The sequence below is a fragment of the Ictidomys tridecemlineatus genome, chromosome 6 (assembly GCF_052094955.1).
Source record: "Ictidomys tridecemlineatus isolate mIctTri1 chromosome 6, mIctTri1.hap1, whole genome shotgun sequence".
NCBI lineage: Eukaryota > Metazoa > Chordata > Mammalia > Rodentia > Sciuridae > Ictidomys > Ictidomys tridecemlineatus.
In genome coordinates, this window is record NC_135482.1 from 116,412,224 (window position 1) to 116,420,964 (window position 8,741).

Here is an 8,741-nt window from a genome sequence, read left to right on the forward strand (position 1 = left end):
AACATCAGCTCAGGTTGGAAGGGTTTCTGGAGGAGGCCTGCTCATGAGACAGCAAAGTGGGGGGACCAAACTGCACTGAAGCAAGGGGTCCTGGAAGGAGGCTACTGTCATCTGAGGCCAGTGGCCAAATGCAAATCCTGCTCAGAACAAACCACTCACAACAGAGGATAACAAGCTCTCCACTAATTTTAGAGCAAATAATAGGTCAGCCAAATATTCAACACATACACAAGAAAATAATCCATAATGAATGAGAGTCAGCAGAAAAAAAGAACAGATTTAGAATCATTGAGAATTCACACACTGAAATCAGCAAAGAAAAGCTATGAAATTAATTATGAATAAGACATAAATGTTATAGGCAGAATATTCCTGATCACACCAGAAAGATTTTAGATGTGTTGCTCAGAGTAACAGGCATGAAATTATTAGAAGGGATAGGAAAAGGAGAGAGAGGGTCCTCTCAGGAGAAGGATGGCATGCCTCTCCTACCCTCTGATTATATTGGGGGTCCCAGAGAAGTTTCCAGAAAGACCCACCCAGGTCCACCTCTTGACTTTTGACTGACAGACAGCAGGATGACAGCAGACTTTCAAGTTTTCTCTGCACATGGGAACTCTAGTTTGGTTTGTCCTGTTCTTAGAGATGTTATGGTTACGGGAATTATCCTTACCTTTCAGAGTTCTGGGATCCGTCTGTGGAAGGGTCACAAAATTCCCCCCTTATAGGGTAACTAATGTTTTTATTGGCATTTTAGGCCTGCATTTCTCCTGCAGATAACAGGTTGTTATGCCAGGCAGGGCTGCAGGTACATTGCTTTTTTAAAAAAGAAACCACATGAGAGTCAGCACAGGAGACTCATTTTATAGAATTATTCCCTTAACCTCATGTTTCCACTGCTCACATCTGTCTGTTCCCTACCATAAAGACAGATTCAGAAAGATAAGCAATTAACAGAAAGCATTAAAAACAACCAGATGGCTTTCTAAAAGATAAAATAAATCTTTAATAAGGAAAAACAGAATGCTAAGAAAAGAAAAAAAAAATCCCTCAGTGGTTTGAGCGATGTGGTTGAGGGGAGGTGTAATGAACTCCAAGACAGAGCTGCACATACTACCCAGAATGCAGCACAGATACAAGGAGAAGGAATGTGGATATACTGGTGATGAACGGGAAAGAATGAGAATTCCCCACATGCATTGTTTAGTTCAGGCTACTGTAAAAAAAATACCATAGATTAGATGGCTTATAAACAACAAACATTCATGTCTCACAGTGCTGGAGGCTGGAAGTTCATGATCAGGTGTCAGCATGGCTGGGTTCTGGTGAAGGCTTCTTCCAGGGTACAGAGTGCTGACTTCTCCCCTTATGTGCTCAAATGGCAAAAGAAGGTATAAGAGCTCTTCAGGGCCCCCTTTTAATAATCCTGCCCACAAGGGCTGCACCCTCATGACCTAATCACCTCCCAAAGATTCCATCTTTCAGAGATGAAATCTTTGGAGGTAGAAAATGGAAAAAATAAACATGTAAAATGGAAAACAGAGAAAATAAACATAAAGAGATAATGGCTGGGGCTGGGGATGTGGTAGCGGTAGCACGCTCACCTGGCATGTGTGAGGCCCGGGGTTCGATCCTCAGCACCACATACAAACAAAGATGTCATGTCTGCCGAAAACTAAAAAATAAATACTAAAAATTCTCTCTCTCTCAAAAAAAAAAAAAGAGATAATGGCTGAGTTTTCCAAAAATGAGAGAAGACACCCATGTACAGATAAAAGAAACACAATGCATATCAAATAGAATAATTAAAAAAAAACCCTCCTGGATAAACCGAAGATTTTCAGAACAGTTATAGAGAAAGATGTAAATGTAGAACACCACTTGATGGGCCAAACTTCCTCACAGGAACAATGAAAGCCCCAATAAGAATAGATTAACATCTTCCAAGTGTTGAAGAACCGTCCAACCAAAACTGTATGCACTAAGATCACCTTTACCATCAGCCTAGCCACATACACCGGGGAACCTTTCAGAAAACATAATTCTGGAAAGAAGGTCTGAGATGCAAAAGAAGCAATGAACAGCAAAGCTAGCAAACACTGCCTGAATGACGAGTGGAGGCAATAATGTCCACATCAAGTGGTTTAAAAAAAAAAAAAGACTAAGATGACAGACAATGATAACATAAGTTCCTGTATTTTTCGAGAGGGGACATTAATGATGTTATTCTTCATTAGGTGTTGTTAGGGTGAATATCCATGTCTCCCTAAAATTGGTATTTTGGGGAGTTGGGCCTGTGGGAGATGATTAGATTTTAGGGTCAATCCCTCATGAATGTGATGAATGACCCATGAGAAGGGACAGGTCTTAGCTGGGCCTGGTGGCATACAGCTGTAATCTAGTGATTCAGGAGGCTGAGGCAGGAGGATCACAAGGTGGATACCTGCCTCAGCAACCTTGCAAGATGCTGTCTCAAAATAAAAAGGGCTGGGAATGAACTCAGTGGTAGAATGCCCTAGTACAGAGGAAAAAAGAGAGAACAAAAGCATGCTTGGGCACAAGAGCTCTTACTGTCTGTTCTTAGTCGTGGGAGGATGCCACCAAAAGACAGCCGTCTGCAAACCAGGAAGCAGACTGGAAAGACCTTGATCTTGGACTTGGCCTCCACGGCTGTGAGGAAATAAACGTATGGTTTCACCTGCCCAGTGCATTGTCATAAACTGACTAAAACGAGTATGAATGGGAACCATTAAAGACAAGAAATGGTTGAACTACTAGGGAAGGTAAGACAAGCCTGAGAAACAAGGACTTAAGATATGAAAGCCAGTAAGAATAAAGAGAAAGACTACAAAAAGAAGGAGGAAAAGAACAACAAAGGAAAGAAGTTCAAACATATTAGTAACCAGAATAAAGGCAAATAAACTATTACCAGCTAAAAAAGATTATGTATATTTTTTAAAGAACTAAGCATTCAACTAAGATGGAAGAAGAATTTTTTTTTTAAAAAAAGAATAAACTAAAAAATGAATGTGAACACAAAAGACTTTATTCACATTCCATGGTCAGCTTCTAATGAAGTAAGACAAAGGAGCAGTACTAAAGGACAAGGTGGTGGTAACCAATCAAAGCCAGAGAATAACTTGGGTCGAGTACAAGTCATTCAAAAGCAGGTTCATTTAAGTGTCAGACTAGTTAGTCTCCAGAAAAGGTAGTTAAGCACCCTGGGAATGAAAACCAGTTTATATTATCCCCAGGTCACTACCCCTCAAACAAAACTAAATGGTTTTATAATCACAGCAAGAAATAGCAGTTCTACCTGAAAGTTCACTCAGGATATTCTTTAAAAAGCTGAGCTAGATCACAGGACAACTAAAAACTTGGGGTCCATACTAACAGAACTCAAGAGGAGGAATCAGTTCAGAATAAAATAATGAACACACATGAGAATTAAAGCTCTTGGTTACTACTAAAACTAAAATATCTGAGCTGGAAAATACCATTAACACCAGCCAGAAAACGTCACATTTCCAAATAGGAACCATTTTAAATCTAGACAGTTATATTTTAAGGCATCTAGAACCAATATAACTTTCTCATCAGCTGACTAGGCCTCTTAGAAGCTGAATGTAAAGAGCAATTTGGAGAAGTGGTTTCTGGGTTTTTTTGTTGTTGGTGGTGGTGATGCTAAGGTTTGAACTCAGGGGTATTTTACCACTGAGCTGTCCCCAGCCCTTTTTATTTTTTGAGACAGGGTCTCATTAAGTTGCTCAGGGCCTCACTAAATTGCTGAAGGTACCCTTGAACTTATGATCCTCCTGCCTCAGCCTCTCAAATCACTGGGATTACAGGCCTGAATCACTACACCCAGCTGAAGAGCTGTTGTGTCCATTTAGTTCAGTCAAGAGATTTATTCCTCTTGGTTACCAGTTGCTCTGATCATATTCTGTGGCTGTTATATACTTTATTTCTGAAATCTCAATCTAAGTCAATCCCAGTACAGTGCTGCCCCCAGGCTACCCTACCCACTGAATCTGATTAATTTGCATATCACTTTTTTTTCTTGGTGAAGACATTTATTTAATATGGGGGGTGGGGTATTGCTGTCTCTGTCAGTGTGTAAAGGGTGGTAGGGAGACAACCAGAGGGACTTCTGTCCTGGAGTAAGAGGCTGTTCTGGCCCCAGGCAGTGGGGCAGAGAGCAGACTGAGGGGTCAGGGGAGGTGTGTAAAGGGGATAAGGTGAAGCTCTGCACACATCCTTAGGACCACAGTCCAGGCCCACCCAGTCACCAAAGCAAGAACCGAATAAATAAAGTGCAACCATGGGGTTTGGGGAGGAAAGGGAAGGTATGGCCGCACCCACGCCCACAGCCCACATTCAGTGCTGCAAGATCTGGCCCACCTCTCAGCCAGACCCTCTTGTCCAATCACCCCTTTGTCCGTCCCTCCATGAGCCAGGCAGGGCCCCTGTGCAGCTACTGGAGGTAGCAATAGGCCTTAAAGCAGTGGTTGCCAGCATCAGCCACCACCACGTGGCCATCCGAGGTCAGTGCCAAGCCCTGTGGGCCATACAGCGGCTCTGCAGAAGTGTTGATATAGGACAGGAAGGAGCCAGAGCTGTCAAACACCTGGATATGGCTGTTGCCCCAGTCTGCCACAATGATGTTCCCATTGGAGTCCACAGCTACTCCTGTGGGAGTGTTGAACTGCCCGTTGCCCTCACCATGGGAGCCAAACTTGAAGAGGAACTCTCCATCAGCACCTTCACTGAATGGTTATGGAAATCCGTTACTACAATCTCGTTCTTGTTGTTCACAGCCACAAAATGGGGCCCTGCAAAGTGGCGGTCAGTAGCCCCACGGCCCCCAAAATGCCCAATCAGCTTGCCATTCGGTTGGAAGGTGAAGACACAGCAAGATTTGTTGTCAACCACAATGATATGTCCATTCCGGTCTACAGCCACTCCTTTGGGCCCCATGAGGCAGCCGGCTCCAGTCTTGGTCTGGAGACACTGATTGTTGCTGTCTGCTACCACAATGCGACCACTGCTAGCTGCAGACACACCTTGTAAATTAGTGAATTCACCCTTCTCTCTTCCACGACTGCCAACACGGAAGACGAGCTCATCCTCAATTGGGTTCTCCTTCCGTTTGTCACCTGTGCTGTACACGGAGCTGGGCCTACGCACTGCCTTCTGGCGCACTTGGCTGCCTGGTCCACCAGGGGACTTGACACGGTGCTTCACGTCATCAGGGGAAGGTGGCAGGTCCCCAGGACGCAGGGCACGCACACGGAAGGGGCTGCCACGCACTGGCTGCCCGTAGAGCAGCACTGAGAGGAGCAGCTTGCCTTCGGTGGGTGCAGTGTACACTAGCTCATAAGTGCCATTCTTGTGGTCCACCACTGGCACAGGAAGGCGCGTGCCATCCGGGCCTGTGATCCCTGCTGGCAGCTCAGCGCTGCCTGTGCACACCAGCCGCCCATCTTTGTCTTTGGTAGTGACAGTGAGCAAGGCGGGTTGGCCCACTAGTGCCTGGAACAGGCCCTCGCCTGTGGCCACTGTCTCGTGTGCAGTGGCACTGGTGGTGAGCAATGTGCCCAGATTAAGCACCGATCTTCGCAGCCCATCAACCTCAAGGACCAGTTCTAGCTGTGCATTCTCATGTGGCCATTCTGGGAAGGCCTGAGCTGCCAGAGCTGCCAGCCTCTCTCGCATGTGCTTGCGCACCAGTAACACCTCCGGGGCAGAGCCCAGATGCAGTGCCTGCTCCGTGAAGCTGCAGCTACTGCCGATGTGCTCCTGACCCTGGCGCAGTGTGTCTAACTGGATTTGCAACACCTTCTGCTTGGCCCCACAAATAGTCTCCAAGTCGCTGACCAGAGCCTGCTTGCGCTGCTGTAGCGCTTGCTCCAGGTCCTCGAAGGCTGCACTGATCTGGGCCAGGGCTTTTGCCTTGCGCTCTTGCAACTGCTGGCTGATGCCCCCGACTAAGGCAATAGCTGTAGACAACTGGGTCAAGCGGCCACGCACAGCCTCAAGCTGGTGCTGCAGGGCTGCCTTGTGCTGCTCCACCACGTCCCGCAGCAGCACTGTGCCATGCTCCCGATGCTCTCCTGCGAGGCACTCTCCGCACATGGCTGTCTCACAGGCCTCACAGTAAAATTCCATCATCTTGCCTTCATGGTTGGGGCAGGAGAGAGGGCGGCCAGCCACAGCGCTGAGGGGGTGGGGGTCCTCGGGGTCGTGGGCCCCATCGGGTGCTTGCTGCATGGCCTCCATGAGCTACTGATGAAGTAGTTGTTCTGCAGTGCTGAGACACCCTGCTCGGGGAGGATGGACGTCTCCCGACACACCGGGCAGGACAGCGTCAGGCTCTGGACAGGGATGTAGTTCTGGAGACATCTCTCACGGAAGGTATGCAGGCAAGGCAGAACTTTGGGGCACCGGTACCGATCCAGGCAGATGCTGCACACCAGGAACTGCTTGTCCATTGGTTGCACTTCTGGGCCAGGGCTGTCCTCCCTCTTTGCCATGGTGACTACAGATGGCTCCTGCCACTTACAACAGCGGTGTTGGAGCAGGATGAGAGGGCAAGGCCCTGACTGAGGCCACTCAGAGGGGCCCGCGGCGCTGCCCCTGCTGCCAGCGCCCGTCCTCCCGGCCCTGCCCGTGGCGCCGCCCCACGTCCCTTGCATATCACTTTAACAACTAAAGCAGAGATTTATAATAATAACCAGATTATACCAACCTTGAAGTACTTTCACTTTGTTGAATCTTGTTTCCCCACTAAAATAGAAAGAGGGAGGAAAAAACTTTAATATCAAGTTATGTCATTTTTGAAAAGAAGAAAACTAGCTATGAAGGGTAATGATATTCATAAAGATCATCTAAATCATAACACACTTCATAATTGAACCTATAAAAATGCAATTCATTCTATAGTTCTACTGATGAGCTCAAAATTTCAAACTATCCCAAATTAAAATGTATAGATTAGGAATCAATCTTAAATAAACTGCAAGAGTATAATGCTATTTTTAAAATATATATGTGCATATATTATTTTTGTTAAATAGTCTTGTCAAAATAAATATATTACTCAAAATTACTTTCAAAGGCAGAACCAAAACATGAAGATCAGTCCTTATATTGCTGACCTTGAACTGAGCAAGGGAAAGGGCATTGGTATGGAATGGGAAAGAAGGAACATTTTGTAGTACTGAACACTATCCTGCAAACCACAGCACACTGAATTGAGGCTTGGACACTACAATTTTAGGAGTTAAAAAACAAAACAAATTCAAACAGCCTTGAAACAATGAGAAGGGTGAGAGGACTAGAAAAATTGGTTACCAGGTAACTGGGGAAATGGAGGTGGGAGAGGAAAGAGGAGAGGGGGGTACCTGGGCAAGACCAGATGACAGGGTAGACCAATAAAAGCAATCCTCAAGTAAGTAAAAAGTAGAATCAAGGAAAATTCAGTTAAAACACTTGTGCTTTAATCAAATGTTTCTTGAGTCATGACTGGAAATACAGACTGAGTCTTTGCGTAGGCTCCTGACCATTGTGATCAATAGCTGCCTGGAGCAATGGATCTCAAACTTGAGCCCCATCAGAATTAACTGGCAGGCTTATTAAACCACAGCCCTGATGCTAGGAATACCTGCATTCACTCATATTAAAATTATTTCTAATAGAAAAGATTGTAAAAATTCCAAATGTACATTGACAGGAAGTTGGTTTCCCTAACCATAGCTCAAATAACCATTCATTAATGGTTTCATTAACAAATAAATAGTGATATATCTACCTAATGGAATAATGTGTAGCAAACAGTGTCTTTAAGAGAGAGACTTACGTAAAGATACTAATTAAATAGAAAAATCATGGTATAGAATAAAATAAAAAGAACATCACCTTTTTAGGAAGGAGGGAAATAATATTTGGATCTGCACAAGAAACACTGGAAGGATACAATGAAACTAAGAAACAGTCATCTATGGGTGGGGAAAGAACAACAGGGAGAATTGTTTTGATTTCTAAAAATGTTTATTTATTAGCTTACAAATAAAAGTATGATAAATGAAATTACTATACATAGAACTATTTACGCCTTGGCAAAACAAATAGTACTAATTCATCATTATTATCCAGAATTCATTTGGAATCCTAATGGACACAAAAGTGAAAATTAACCTCTACCCTGCAGATGGATCAGAAGCATCCAGGGCAAGTTTGAGGAACTCTGTCATCCCTCACCTAGAAAATGGTGTAATGCATTAGATTCACTTTGTATCTCAACCTCATAATCTTGCTGAGATGAAGAATAAAAGAACTGCTGCTAAAGTTACCAAAAATGAAACACCAGTAATTTGATAGTTTTGTAAAGGCACTTCCCACCATCTAATGATTTTGGCAAAAGGATAAAAATAGCTGTGATGTAATGCGGGACTTCTTTTAGCTATTTGTCAATAAAGACTGCTACAGAACTAACTGTATTATTATAATCACTGGCTTTTGCTTTTAACTTGTGTTGGGTATTTGCCTTCAAACCACTTTATAAATATTACACAGTAGGAATCCAAAAGTTGCATTTTCCCTAAAACTTTTATTAAAATTTTAGAGCTTTTATTAGCTTTACCAAGATTAGATAAATCCTTGAAGCAAGTGTTTGGGGAGTGGAAACTAGATGGATAAAATAGTTTTAACTATTAATCCATTTTCCTTAACCAAAGCTTGGC

General features: G+C 44.1%; 1 pseudogene; it reads right to left on the reverse strand.

The window, feature by feature from the left end:
• Positions 1–4,051: 4,051 nt before the first annotated feature.
• On the reverse strand, positions 4,052–6,669 carry LOC101971890 (tripartite motif-containing protein 3 pseudogene; annotated as a pseudogene).
• Positions 6,670–8,741: the final 2,072 nt, after the last annotated feature.